The sequence below is a fragment of the Lactuca serriola genome, chromosome 5 (assembly GCF_051521515.1).
Source record: "Lactuca serriola cultivar US96UC23 chromosome 5, Lser_US96UC23_V15, whole genome shotgun sequence".
Lineage (NCBI taxonomy): Eukaryota > Viridiplantae > Streptophyta > Magnoliopsida > Asterales > Asteraceae > Lactuca > Lactuca serriola.
In genome coordinates this window covers 27,651,880-27,668,405 of record NC_136412.1, presented here as the reverse complement: position 1 = coordinate 27,668,405, position 16,526 = coordinate 27,651,880, and positions in this window count along the sequence as shown.

The following is a 16,526-nucleotide window of genomic DNA, read 5'->3' as shown; positions in this document are numbered from 1 at the left end:
TTGGTAAGACGATAACATCTTATATTCTTGAAACCGAGATGTGTGAGTTGTATCTTGCAAATCGGTTACACATTGATAATATTTAAACGCACTAGTAACTTGGTGTTATAAAACATATTGTTGTGTGTGATTCGGTGAGTGAGTGCAAGAAAGCACTGTACCAAAGTTTATCCGTTCCTTTTATCCAAAGAAGGATAAAAGCGATATCTTTAGGCCCCTCGATGATTTAGTGATGACAAACATAAATGCTCGGCCGGGCTAGGGCTAATTTGATTTGTTCAATTGGTTAGTCATCATAAATCAGAAGTCGAGAAATAGTACAAAGAGAATGATTTGAAATCATATCTCATATGATATCTAGAATGGAGGAATATATGATCCCTTATCTTAAGGACACCCGTATCTGATAGGATTAGAGTTGACAGCGACTTTAGAAAGCTACGATTGCAGATCAGGATCTGAAGTCATACGCATAATAGTTATCAGACTTATCCAAGTGGGAGACTATTGGATTAGTGTCTAAGTCCATAACTATTTTGGTATGTACTTGACCCGATGGTGCATGGTCCTTTTGGGTTGCCTTCACCAAAGCAACTTGATAGGATGAATTATGGAGAGAAAGGATTAAATATGATTTATTAATATATTATGAGAATAATATATTAAAGGAAAAATCATATTGGTTAATTAATATTTGTCAAAAATTAATTGGTAATTAGTTTTGTAACTAAAAGAGATTAATTAAACTTAAGGGACTGGAATTGTAATTATAAGATAATTGCAATTTGGGCCATGGATTGCCTTATATTAAGGAGTGGACGAATTCTATGGGGAAGCCCATAAGAAATCGTCCAAGGCCTTAAGGAAAGGGGTCCATGGGTTGCTTAGGGCTTAAGCATCCAAATTAGGGTTTCCTTCTTAGATAACCCTAATTGCCTCCTATATATATAGATCCCTTATGACCAAAAACGTGGCTAAGACTTGTTGTAAGGTTTCACACGTTCTTTGGGCAGCCTCTAACATCTCTCCTCTTCATCCTCTTGCTTATGGTGTTTGTGAACCATTAGAGGAGTGACATTTGTGACTCTAAGCTTTCTAAAGTAAATACAAGGAGATTTGGGATTGTTATTGCTACATAACAATCAAGGTAATATCTTAAACCCATTCTTATGTTAATATGATTACTTGTATGCTAGAATTAGGGTTTATAGTCTTGGATAACTTGCATGTACAATAGAGAAACCTAGATCCAATCATTAGGGTTTGTATGAGCACATAGGATGTTCTTAGGACCAAAACCCATCACATTGGTTGCGATACTACATGACGTCCTCTGCCCCGGAACGTTTCCGCCATCGGTTTCGGGGTGTGACAGATTGGTATCAGAGCCCTTGTTTATAGTGAACTAGTATACCAAACCTTACATGGTATAAGACTATAAACACTAAGGGGCCTAAGTGATTAGAATTAAAAGTATACTTTAAAATATAAGTATTTTCAGAAGTATACAAGTATACCAGCCGCCGGAAACCGTAACCTCGAGTAGAACAAAACATAAGTAATTGGGTGTTGTATATTGCTGTTAAACCTGGGCAGTTATGTAGTCGTGTATAGGGTCAATATAGCTTGATCAACTATATTCATTCGAGACATGGCCAACATGTGCTTGGGAGTGACTGTGGTGTGCAGCATGCCAAAAACTTACCCAATACCCAAACAACGAGTCGTCGTCGCAGCGAAACATGAAATACTATGGGAGTATTTCTAGAGCCAACTTCATAATAGAAATACTCATTCCAGCGTTGCTCCTCAATCATTCCTTTAGTGATAGTTTATTTTCTTTGATAACTCTTTCCTGTTTATCGCTTATAGAATCCTATATCTGTCATATTGAGAAATCCCATGTTCCATATTTGTTGATTCAATTAAGAGGACTTATGATCCTCTCTTTCCTGGCTATTTTAGATCAAGATGCCTCCGAGGAAAAAACCCAGCTCAAAGAGCAACAATCCTTCTCCGCCACCACCTCCTCCCCAATTCGATTCCGTAATGTTCCAGGTAGCTGTTGCTGCCGCAGTGGCAGCTGCCATGTCTCAAATGAACCTCGGTGGCCCCGGTGGTCCAGGAGGTGGTACCCAATCCCAAAACAAGGAAGGTAGTCAGGGACACTGGAAGGAGTGTTCCTATAGATACTTTATGAACACGAAACCCACATTCTTCGATGGCACAGCAGGTGTCATTGCCCTAACTTGGTGGTTAGAGAAAATAGAATCTATCTTCGAGATCTATGCCTGTTCAGAATCTGACAAGGTGAAATTCGCCGCCTGCACGTTCACCAATAAAGCTCTGACTTGGTGGAACGGCCAAGTCAAATACTTAACCCGACCTGTAGCAAATTCTATGGGTTGGGAAGTCATGAAGGAACTTCTGCTCGCAGAGTACTGCCCTCGGGGCGAAATGCAGAAGCTGGAGCATGAACTCTGGAACCTGAAGATGAAAGGTTCCGATATCGCCGCTTACACTTCAAGGTTTGACGACCTAGCGCTTCTTTGTCCGGGAATGATTACCCCGGAAAGCAAAAAGATTGAGAGGTTCAAATGGGTTTGACCCAGCCAACCAAGGGAAATGTTTTGGCTACAAAGCCAGATACATACGACAACGCCAAATGCCTAGCGCAAATCCTGATCGACCATACCGATGACATAGAGGAAGCAGCCACCACTCCTGAGCCGACATAGAGAAGTGGTGAGAAAAGAAAGTTTTGGAAGACGAAGAAGAAAAGTCAGCCTTCACAGGAGTCCTCGAAGAAACAACAGATAGTGGCAGTCCACGCTGCCACTACCCCTACTGTTGTTTCTGTCGTCGGTTCTTCAGCCCAAGCACCTATCACCGGATATGTCGGTATTCTCTCGTGGTGTAACCGGTGCAGTTACCACCACCACATCCCCGGTCCCTTTCGTGAGAAATTTTGCAAAAACTGTGGCCAAGAGGGTCACCTTGCATGAAGCTGCAAAACACCAACCAATCAAGCTTCTGGAGCGGGCATCAGTCAGGCCTACTATGGTTGCGACAAAGTCGGGAATTACAAGAGAAACTTCCCCAAGGCAGCAGCAACTGGAAACACCAGCAGAGTCCTAGCCATGGGACAAGATGAGGCAGCCACCGATCCCACCGTTGCCACATGTATCTTCCTTCTCGACAACCCTTATGCTTGCGATCCTTTTCGATTCTAGTACTAAAAGATAATCTGTAGCTATTCATTAGAACATCTTCATAAACATAGTCCTCAACTAGTAACCGAAATGTTTACCGTCGAGATAGCTAATGGTGAGAACTAGAGCATTAGCGTTAAACTTAGTTTTAGCCCTCGCATCGTTTTGTGCATCAAAGCCCAAAAGCTTCTGCGTAAGGAGTGCCATAAATTCCCAGCCTATGTGATCAACGAGAAACAGGAAGTTAAAGACCTCGAGAGGATCCCCGAAGTCCGTAATTTTCATGATGTCCTTTCCGAAGAGCTCCGGGAAATTTCTCCCGAACATCAAGTCAAGTTTCGCATCGACCAAATTCCTGGAGCTACCGTCGTAGTCAAACCCTGGTCACGTGGTAAGCTAGGAAGGCATACACGTGGACCCGTCCAAGACCCAGGTGATAGAGAATTAGTCGGCACCGAAGACACCCACAAAAACCTGTCAATTCTTGGATCTCGTCGACTACTATCGTAGATTCACTCAAAACTTTTCCAATATCGTCTAAACCCTAAACCACTTCAACACAAGAAAGGTGTACCCCTTTTGTTGGAGTTTGTGTCCTGTTGAAGGCCTTACCCCGAAAAGGCATGATACGCTTTGGAAGCACAGAAAACATAACCCGAGGTACATAGGACCTTTCGAAATCCTCGTTAGGATCGATCTCGTAACCTACAAACTCCGACTACCTTCAGAACTTAGTAGCATTCACTCTATCTCTCACGCCTCTATTATTAAGTAGTTCCTATCTGATGGAACCCTAGTAATCCCTTTGATGAGACCGAAATCAACGAAAGTCTGAACCCCATGGAAGAACCAATCAAAATAATAGATCGAGAGATTAAACGTATGAAACAAAGCCGTATCCCGATAAGTGAAGGATCCGAATTCACTTGGGAGCGTGAAGATCCGATGAAACAGAAGTATCTGTATCTCTTTCCAAATCCTTGATTCGTATCTAAAGTTTGAATTTCGGGACGAAATTCCCTCTAACGGGGGGATAATGTGACAACCCGAAGTTTATCCCATCTTTGTAACCCGTTCCGTTATTAAAATTCGTCTTTTTCGGATTGTTTCCATTTACATTTTAATTTAAGTCATTTATTTAGAGACTTCTATTATGACTTAATGGGTGTCCAAACACGTTAGAAACCCATGAAAACACACCAATTTAGTAATTGGAAAATTTTTAGTTTAGACCACGTCGGGTTACGACAACTTAATCGGGTGCGACCAAAAGCCTCGCTTAACATCAGTATCGGGTAGAATTCCACCGTGTCTCAAACTCAACCCATATATAAAGTTCAAAGAACTTCATTTTGAAACTTTTTACCTTCTCTCGACTCTCTCTCTCTACTCTCTCTCTAGAAAACCAAGTTTGATCCAAAAATCATCCAAATTAAGCTACAATTCGGTAAGATAACTATCCTAGCTCATAGTATGACATCTTTATCCTTCAAATTTGTGCTTAAATTATGAAATAGGACCATAAACATGTGTTTACGGCCCTGGAACAGCCTTAGGCCGTGAACACATGCAAATGGGGTTTTTGAGCCTTAAAACCCTTCAAATCCACCTTTAGAGCTTAGATTGACTTAGGGGCTTACCATACTGGACTTAGAACACGTAAACCTTAATATTTGAGGAGAAACCATGAGTGTACTGCCCAAGAACATGCTTGGTCCGTCAACACCAATTCTTAGGCCGTAAACACCTTCTAAGGTGTTAAGATGCCCCTTAAACACCTCCTAAACCTTGGAAGAAAGTCTAGAAGCAACCACAATCAAGTTAGGGGCATTAAACTTGCTAAAAACCCCTCCCTTAGGAGTTAACGGCCGTAAACCCCGCAAGAATGGGTTCCTGGGCTGTAAAATCCTATAAATGGGTCAAATGGTGCCTGAACTTCATCCTATGACTTGTATATTGAGCTAGAAACTCTTGTGATTGACCTAGGACCACCAAAGCACAATTTGATTGGTAATTTAAGATTTTACCGCCGTAAACTCCTAGTTTACTGCCGTAAACTCCTCAAATGGTCCTTAGGATGTCCAAATTACTTTCCAATGCCATAAAACCAAGCATAGCATTAACCCACATGAGTTGTAAGACCATTTAGCACCCTAGAACACGCCTCCATGAGTTTACGGCCGTAAACTCATGGGGAGTTGGTCATTTGGGTCGAAAACTCCTTTAGTATTTTACTCTTGAAGAGCAAACTCCAATTCCAAGCTTTATACATCCATAGATGCCACCCGGGTCACTCCAAACACTTGAAATGAAGTGTTTTCGCGACTAGAAGTGTATATCCTCAACTAATTAGTAGTACAAAGCCTAATTAGATACAAATGTGTATCTTTTCATATTACATAGGAACCTCACACGCATTCAAGCCCCGAACTGATGTTTAGCATCCAAACCAACACATTTCGCGACTGGTGAGTTCATACCCCTACTCCTTTTTCCATGTTCTTCAAATGTTTTCAGGGGGGGGGGGGATACAAGCAAAAGTACAAGGAAATATTTTACTCAAACTTTTTATTTCAGTTAAAATGTTCATATTCTGTATGTTTCTAATATTGAAAACCATATTAACCAATAGTTCGAATTGCAGAGTTAGCCTTCAGACTAATAGTAGATTTCTTTATAAAATGTTATAATCTATGTTTCATTTTATAATCTTACGAAATATTCATACTAATCATAAATTAGGATTAATACTAATAAGATACACCCTCGAAAGTAACAGACCGAATACGAAAGTAATAGAACGAATACGAAAGTAACAAAACAATTTCGAAAGTATGCCTTTGGATATCGACAAAGTTTCGAAAACATACGCCTTTGGATGTCGATTTAGCTTCGGAAATACGACTAAAGTACGCCTTTGGAAGTCACCAGAAAATCGAATATACAATTAATGTACGTCTCTTAGTGTCTCCAAACATTCAAAAATACAGATAAGTAAAGTAGATATTCGACATTCGAGTGTAGGATAATCAGGATATCAGAATACCTAACTGATACGACAAGTATGATAGATACTAGGGCATAGCATTCCGAACCAAGAACTAACCACGACTTTTAGGAAAATAAGGGTTTTTCCTGGGATAACGAATTGTTCCTAATCAAACTGTAGAATAAACGAATAACTAACTCACATATAGGAAAATAAGGGTTTTTCCTGGGATAGCAAACTGTTCCTAACCAAACTGTAGAATAAACGAATAACTAAACTTACATATAAGAAAATATGGGATTTTCTTGGCTAATGACTTTTCAGAAAAACCAAAGGAAACCTGTTCTTTTACAAAAAAAACTAAACTGCCTATGAAATCACCAGCTTTATGCTGATTTTCAAACAGCTTGTATTCTCAGGTCCACATCAGACAGGTACACGGCGATCTTTTGGAGAAGACGGAGCATATAAAAGACCCGTCTTAACTTTTGTTCATATGATCTATATGTATAACACTTGTAACACCTTGTTTTTAGATGTTAATATTTCTATGTAATGTAATGGTTTTGTTTACTACGCTTACTATGTACATTGGTTGCGATACTACATGACGTCCTCCGCCCAGGAACGTTTCCGCCATCGGTTTTGGGGTGTGACACTAATTAGCGTACAATATTTTGATACTTGAATAATAAACTAGATAGAAATACATACCTTGTTGATGTAGCTTAACTCCATGAAGCTCGAGAGCCTAGTGCCCCAAGTGTGACACCTCAAATGGTTCACACAACATCATCAACACTTGGAATAACCATGAATAGAAGACACTTCATGCTCAAATTGGCTAGCCCTCATATAAGTATCACTAGTGACAATTTCTTGAGCTAAAGGAGTCTTTATATAGTATGGCTATTAGGGTTACACCATGTAACTCATGACTTTACCCATTCCTTATGCTCCATGGGTTTTAACCTCCATGGAGTATCCATGGGTCACCACATAGGTTAAACCCAACATAAGGAATCTTGGATCATAAGCCCGCATATATAAGAATTAACGATTTTCCCAATCAATCCCCATATATTTAATTAGTCTCTTTTGATCACTAAATTAAGTCCAAATTAATTCTTGATCAATACTAATTAAATAACATGATTTCATATTAATATATTAGAACTTATAATATATTAATATGTCACAAATGTCCTCTTCTCACAAACGGTCTATCCAAATGTTCTGATGCCACGCAACCCAAATGGACCATGCCGAGTTAGGTCAAGTACATACCAATTATAGTTATGGACTTAGACACTAATCCAACAGTCTCCCACTTGGATAAGTCTAAAACTATTATTGAGTATGACTTCAAAACCTAACTGGCAATCGTAGCTCTCAAAAGCCGTTGTCGAATTCTAAACTTTTCGATGAAGTCTGACCTTTGTCAATGACTTGTCCATTAGATAAGGGATCATATATTCCTCCATTCTAGATATCATATGGACTGAGACATGGATTAAAATCATTCTCTCTGTCCATTTGTTGTTTCCCGATTTCTGATTTATGACGACTGACTAATTGAACAAATCAAATCAGTCCTGGCTTGGCCAAGCACTCACATGTATCATCATTAAATCATCGAGGGGCCCACATATATCACTTTAATCCTGAAGGTAAAAGGAATGGATAAACTTATGCAATCAATGTATAACCAACTTATAGTAACAACTCATATCTCTAGGTTTGAAGAATATTAGATATTATCGTCTCATGATCACTCTTGATAAAATCCATGAAGTGATTCCAATGAGCACGGGTTGAATCCAATACTCAGAACTTATGATCACTCATGAGTGTTGTAGCACAACTTTCTCCACCAACTTGGACATCTACAAGTCAACCCATGACAGTCTTGATTCATATATACTTCCAACATATGACCGACTGTGGATGGTTTGAATAACTTAGTCATTCCGGAAGAATAACCCAGTTTATTTTGAAAGTCAAAACATGCAATATGAAACACAAGAATAATTGAATCTAATATGGTATCAAAACCTATGAACATAAATAAACACCTTTTCTTTATCACCATATGATTACACATTATTCATTGTATATTGTTTCAGCTATCAACTTTATTCTTGAATAAAAACAATAGTTGTCCCATGCTCCGAGCATACACACTATGTTTTTCTAAACAATAGCTTTGCCATACACCAAGTATGCACTCTATGTTTGTCTATGATCCTTACTTTATGAAATAAACCAATTAACCAAACTTTCAATGATTCTAATTTTACACTCCCAAATTGTTATGGAAAATGCAGGAATTCCAAATTCATGCCATTTTACCGACATCTGTTAGATTCTAAACTTATATGCAAGGGTGCTCTTGTAATGATGATGCACAAAGTCACAAAGACTTGACAACAAACATTGAAGAGCATTCCAAAGGAGATCAACTCCTTGGAAACATCCTTCTTGCATTAATTTTCCTAATCTTACACAGATTTATTGAACAACTTCCACAAATGGGATCATGTCTACATTCCTCTTTTGACTATCACTTCTGAACAAGAGTTGCCTCTTTTCAGAATATGTCAATATGATCCTTCCAAATGTCATTGAGCAACCAATCTTTGGTAAACCTTAGATTGTCCTCGACAATTGCTTAATCGTTTTAGTTATATCCAGTTCTAGACCTTTTCCCTTCTTAATGCCCCAGGCATTTGGAAAATTTTAGATAGGATGAATATAGCACATGTAATCGATCCTATATCCGAAGCATATGGGACATGATTCATGATGTCTCACATAAAGACTAAACCAGTTTTTTGCTATAATATTTCCATTTCTATTTGCCATTTTCTCATAATTCATATTATGAAAAGGGATGCCGTAATCATAATCGAATTTTAGAACGCAAATAATGAACCCATATATAGAATTTCCTTATGTTGAGCCATTCTAACATGAAATTTATCTATATATATATATATATATATATATATATATATATATATATATATATATATATATATATATATATATTCTTGACTAAATTTGATTAAAATATCAATCTAAGCTTTTAGAATTGAAATGAAGTATAATTTCCTCTCCCTTAATTATAGCAAAACAACTTTTTCAACCCCTGCAGCCTCACATATTGAAACTTTTGTTTTCTATAATTAGCATTGCTAACTTGCAATACTTATCATAATTATCATGCTCCCACTAACATGATGATTATTAACATAAACTTATGCTCCCACTAGCTTCGACATGTACTCAGAAATTAGCTAGACTTCTAGAAATCAATACTTTATTGACTTTCATACCAAGGTTCAGTTTTCTGATACTAGATTGCTTTGATAAGACTTTATCAAAATCATACACCTTTCATTAGATAGCTCACAGGTGTGTCTAAACAATTTAAGAACTATGAAAAGGGATGTCGTAATCATAGTCTCAATTGTTTAGACCTTTTTCACTTCTCCCAAGTCCAGGTTAGTGTGCCGGTTAACCATACACACTCCACTAACGACTTTGAGAATGCAAATATGACAATTTCTATCTAGTTAAAATCTACTTAGTGAAAGTGTTTCCTCACCATCATTTTCATGAATCGGAGAGAAACCTTTTGACACTTAGATTTAATGGTGTATGTGTTCTTATCCATGTGAATTGTCAAAACCATAGTCACAAGACAAGGAAAATGACAAATCCAAACTCATATGGACTAAACTCCATCTTAATTTCTTGCCATCTGGCAGCTCAAGGGCCTGCAATTGCTTCCAAGCTGTTATGCAACCAATTCAGAACTCTAAGAACTCATATGCAAAGACAACTTTAACTGAAATGAGCACAGAATATGTCAACATGATAGGTTATAAACCTCAAGTCGTTCGCTAGTGATAATCTATAGGTTTTTATTCTTGATTAGATCTTGAACTTCTTTTCAGGATCTTTAAGACTCCCACTGTCCTCTTGACATATAAGACTATCTTGCCAAATATTCAAGAGATAGTGTGGATTCTAATCAAGACAGACACTTAACATAATTAGCCTTAGTTGGTCTTTGTTTTATCCAAAACATCACAAGTTACCAATTTCAAATGTACAAGAGTAGAAAACTTTTACTCTTACATTTGACAAGTGTTTTTTTAAACCTTCTTTAAGACATGTCACTCAGGTTACAATCTTAGAGTATGACTCTAAGAATTGTTATGGAATGAAATATGACTCATCTTCTTGATTTAACCACTTCAACAGTTCATAGCTCCTCTTTTTAGCTATCAGAATGCACTTAGAGAATGAATTGCGATAAGGTCTCAAAATCATTAAGATGGTCTTTAAACATAATACTTAAGTACTCTCGGAATTACACTTAAGCTTGTAAGTGTAACCATATTTACTGAGCTTTAGTAAATTATGACGAATAATCTTATCGATCTTTTGTGGTGGACTTGACCAGTGCACAAGAATGTGTACTCAATCCCTTAGTCCTTCACTTGACTTCACATATACATGTGAACAAGGAACTAGTCTTGATTTTCCAAAGATGAAAAATTCTCATTCATCATACTGTACAACTTGCATGATTCCAAGTTTCGGTCCAATTGAAACTTGGGTGATGAGGATCTTCCTTTATTTGGTAAATTTAGACATCACCACAAATGAAAGAATCAATTTCATATTTCCACTCTTGCTATTAATGGAATCATATAAGCAACAATTTTTTTTCCTCAAATGCCATTGTGAGGATATTTTAACATAAATAAAATCATCATTTTTCCTTTTTATTTTAAAAAAATTGCGGAAAAACTACCCTTACAATGCAAAAGAGCAAGAAAACTATGTTGTTATCTGTTCCTAAGAAATATATCATAACTCCTAAGAAGTAGCTCAAGAATCCGATCTTCAAACTATGTGATAGAAATCCATCTACGCAATCAGATTCAGCATATTCTTTCTTTAAGTTTCTTCACTTTTCTTTGATTCTTAAAACATCAACATGTGACCCAGTCACATCATGTATCAAGAATCTTAGAATAGAAACTTAACAGAGTTAGATAGTGGACTTTACTTGAAGTAGAGTCAAACTTATTGACTTTACCAGCCTTATGATATTTCAGGTAAATTTAACAGCTTCGCAACCAATGCCCTTCCTTTGGTAATGGACCCTTGATAATGGGACTATCTCAGACTTAGCCTATCTCTTTACCATTTGGTCAACCGAGTTGATATGGCTGATGCCTTTCCATTGGGAAGAGAGAGCTTTACTGGATATCCAATGTCATCATTGTCAATCTCCATAAAGTTTTAGGAAGTTGATCTTAGCAAATAGATAAGATCATTAAGGGTCTTGTCGTAGTCTATTTCATAGGTGTCCCAAAGGAACTCACTATGTGACTTAGAAAGTGATTGAGCCACCAAATTTCTCAAGACTTTGACACCCAACTCTCCCGGCTTGTCAATATGTGACTACATCTCCAAGATATGACCACACATAGACCTTTACTTGCCAATAGGGCTTGAGTGACCTTAAACTTTTCAAGAACTTGTGGGTTAGGGAGAATAATTGGAGGAGGTGAAAGAAGTATGATTTCCATGGGACATCATCTTCATTTAGGAAAGCATGTTTCAAGAGATTTGGGGAGATCATAAATGTCTAAACCAGACATCTTTTGGGAGATATTCAAGATAATTGATCTAAAGTCTTTGATATAACACCCAATATGAAATATTAAGGCTAGGACCCTACAAACTATTTTATTACTTAGAAGAGGGATGCCGTAATCCAAGCTATGAAATATTTGAAGGTAGGTGAATGACGATTCACCAATTTCCACCAAGATAAACGAAATGTATTATTAGGTTTTAATTGGTTTTGAAACTCCTAGGTTCTTTTGAGATTCATTGAACTTTTCAGTGACATGTTTCAATCTCGAGTGTGCCCTTTAGATTTTGTGACTGGGATGCCGAGGATCACCAAACAAGGTGTGAATAACCATGCAAATATACTTGGTACCCTCAATATTTACCCCTCAATCGATGTGCCGGTTAACCACACACACTCCATCGATACTATGATAAACATTAAGTTACCCTTTTCCTACCTTGTTAAATACGAGTTAGTGTGCCGGTTAACCACACACGCTCCATTAATCGACTTAAACAAAGTGCAAAGTGTAATTTCATGGATTAGCACCTTATTCATATTTTCCTAAGTAACTAAGATTGGGTATTTATAAATTGTTTAGTTACTTAGTATTTATCATTAATACTTTTAATGAAGGAAGAATTCTAGTCCTTCTCCTACCCGTTCGGCTAACGACCGTCCACCGGTCAAGGAAGTGCTGGGTGAGAGTGGACACCCATTAAACTGTCATTTTATAGGCAGTAACCTTATACCTCCCTTAGAGACCGGCTTTGTGAATGAGGCCTACTAACGGTAAGACTGATTTGCTCTTATACATATATAAATATTCTTAACTTATAATATTATAAAGTATAAGGGTTGAATTTTAACTCTATAAATTCTAAGGGCTTAAGCTGGAATTAAAGTATTCATAAAAGAAAACTTTTCAAATTCCAAAACTTGAGGGGAAGTTTTGAAACTATTGAAAACTCTTGGATTTTCATAACTTATGAGTTTTAATTAAAGCTTTAAAACTTTTAGTGAAGAGACTCTTGGGCATCCATAACTTGAGGATAAGTTATGGAGCCATAAAAACTATTTATAAGGAAAGACTCTTCATTTTTTTTGTAACCTAAGACAATTTTATGAGTTTTTAAGATTCATAAATGTGACTTTTCATATAACTTGAAGACAAGTTACAAAAACACATTTTATGAACAACTTTTATATTAATTTGGATTGAAAACTACTAACACATATTTTTCATTAATCTAAAAAATAACTCAATAAACAAGGTAACACAAAAAAAAACTTTTGGATTCCATAACTTATGGAGTTTAATGTTTCTTTTATGATGTAACTTTTCATGTTCCATAACTTAAGAACAAGTTATGAAATTCTTTAAAACATTAAGACCAAGTTTTGTAACTCCATAAAAAACTTTGAATCAATTTTTTTTAAAACCTTTTCATATCCATAACTTATGGAGGTTTCAAAAAACTCTTTAGATCAAACATTTAAAACTAATAAAATAATCCTATAATTTTATCTTTTACTAAATTTGACCTAATTCAACTCATATAGCAAATGATTCAAATTTTACAAATAATTAGTTTTTCACAAAAACAACTAATTATCTTAAAATTTGACAAACGTCGTGTTTTTTTCCTTTTTTGTAAACATTGAAAATAAAACATTTGCATTAATATAACAGAAAACAACTCATGGCTCTGATACCATTGTTGGGTTTTGAGCATTCTAACACTCCTAAGTGTACATGCAACCCTAAATACCTTGGATCTATGTTTTCTCTATTATACATGCAAATATGAATATTCCAAGATATTACCCTAACTAGAATACAATCTTTTGATACTTGAATAATAAACAAGAGAGAAATACATACCTTGTTGATGTAGCTTAACTCCATGAAGCTCGAGAGCCTAGTGCCCCAAGTGTGACACCTCAAATGGTTCACACAACATCATCAACACTTGGAATAACCATTAAAAGAAGACACTTCATGCTCAAATTGGCTAGCCCTCGTATAAGTATCACTAGTGCCAATTTCTTGAGCTAAAGGAGTCTTTATATAGTGTGGCTATTAGGGTTACACCATGTAACTCATGACTTTACCCATTCCTTATGCTCCATGGGTTTTAACCTCTATGGGTCAGCACATGGGTTTTACCCAACATAAGGAATCTTGGATCATAAGCCCACATATATAAGAATTAACAATTTTCACAATCAATCCCCATATATTTAATTAGTCTCTTTTGATCACTAAATTAAGTCCAAATTAATTCTTGATCAATACTAATTAAATAACATGAATTCATATTATTATATTAGAACTTATAATATAATAATATGTCACAAAAGTCCTCTTCTCACAAACGGTCTATCCAAATGTTTCGATGCCATGCAACCCAAATGGACCATGTTGAGTCGGGTCAAGTACATACCAATTATAGTTATGGACTTTGACACTAATCTAAGAGTATGTGTGTGTATCCAAGGTGTACCTGACATTTTTGTGATATTAACGTGTGCATGCTTGGTTTAATCTTTCCTCTACTCCATTCTTATTCAGATTGATTGCTATCTGTTTGACCACTGGTTTGGATCATTGTAATCGGGACTTACAATTGATAGGTCATAATATAGTGGTTTGGGCTAGGCATCCATCTTGTATAGGTCTTGGTAGGTTTTTGGGCTTTGTTATGGTGTTTTTAGCTTGTTTTATGGCTATGTACGGCTGGAGTCGTGTGTACAGTCGTACACCCTGTGTATGGCCATACATAGGTGTACGGTTGTACACGCATGTACAACTGGTGGTCATATAAGTAGAGTGTGTCTGTGTCAGTTTTAGGGTGACGTATGTGTGTGTCTCCAAGGTGTACCTGACATTTTTGTAATATTAACGTCTGTATGCTTGGTTTAATCTTTCCTTTACTCAATTCTAATTCTGATTGATTGCTATCTGTTTGATCACTGGTTTAGATCATTAAAATCGAGACTTACAATTGGTATCAGAGCAAAATCAGTGTCAAATTAGATCTTCGAGTGTGTACGGCTAGAAAACTTCATCATTTTTAGACTAATTCGAGATTACCTATTGAGTTTCTACTTATGATCAACATTCAAAGGCTTAGAATCAAAACTTACTTGGAAATTCAAGTTTTTTTTGTTGTGTACGGTTAAACCCAGTGTGTACGGTTAAGCTTAGTTGAAGCGTGTACCGTCGGACTCGCGTGTACGGCCGTAGTCCATTCAAGATCCTTGACTATAATCGAGTGAACGATTGGAGTGTACGGTTGAAGTGTACGGTTCAAGTGTATGGTTGGAGTGTACGACTAGAGTGTACGGTTGGCGAGTACGGTTGTGATCCTTTGTACGACCGTAAACTCCTTAGTTGCTTGGACTTCTTAATTTTAAGCATTTTTCTTGTTAAGTTTTTGATCTGTTCATTTCTAAAAAGCCAAAAACAACAAACAAAAAAAATAAAAAATAATTAAAAAATAAAAAATAAATAAAAAAAGGAAGCTTGAAAAACCAAAACAAAAAAATGCATTTACAAATATCATCATCAACTCATCATGAACTTGACTCCATTAAGGGCACAACTACACGCATCCCACATCTGCTATCTGCTGAAGGTTTCCCATAATGGAAATACTGCATGGAAAAATATATCAAGATGAAAGATTTCAAAATCTGGAGAAGTATTTTGTGACACCTCAAAACAGAGAACGGAGGAAACATTCTGGGGTAGAGGACATCATGTACAGTATCATAACAATGCATAATAGTAAAGACAAGCAACAACATCCATTGCATTAATATAATAATTTGTAATACAAGCGTGTTTTGTACACTTGTTAGACACCAAAAGTATAATGAAAATAAAAGATGAGTCTTGTATGTGCTCCATCTTCTCAAAAGCTGCATCTGTACCTGTCTACTGATGATCTGAGAATACAAGTTATTTTGAAAGTGAGTATTAGCATAAAGCTGGTGAGTTAATAAGTATATAGTGCCATTGCTTGTATAAAAGTGTTTACAATCATGTAATATAGTAGCTATCATCAATGTTTGAAAATAGTATGATCCCTAGAAAATCCTATATTTTCCAGTGAAAGTAGTTTTCTACCAAGACCCGGTTATCTGTATGTTTGATCCTTTGAAAATGTAAAAGTTTTCCCAGTGAAACTATCGGTATGAACATAGAGTTTTAGACTTCATTCATGTAAAGTAATTTGGAAAATAAAGGTTTACCCCAATAGGGTCACTACCGGCTGAATGTAATAAAAATGCAGACTCCAGGTAGTATTAAATGTATAATACACCTTGGGGAGTCTGTTTCGCCTTTTGTTCTTAAGGTGTTAATTAAAGGTCCAAATGTGAACTCGTATGTAACCATGCTGATTGACGATTGAATAACTGATGACCCTCTAGGTCACACGTAGTATGGTGACATTTTGTCACCCCTGGGCCTAGTCGGCTCGGACTGTAGCTAGCAGTCGGGATGTGGGAGTGTCAGTCCCGTATAGATCTATACACATAATGCCCTCTCTCCCTCCAGGAGACTCTGGTTACACAGTGATAGCACAGTGAAGTGTCGTATCGAGAAGTAGTATGTCACATTCTGTCTTAGTATATTCTCTTGTATTAGTGTATA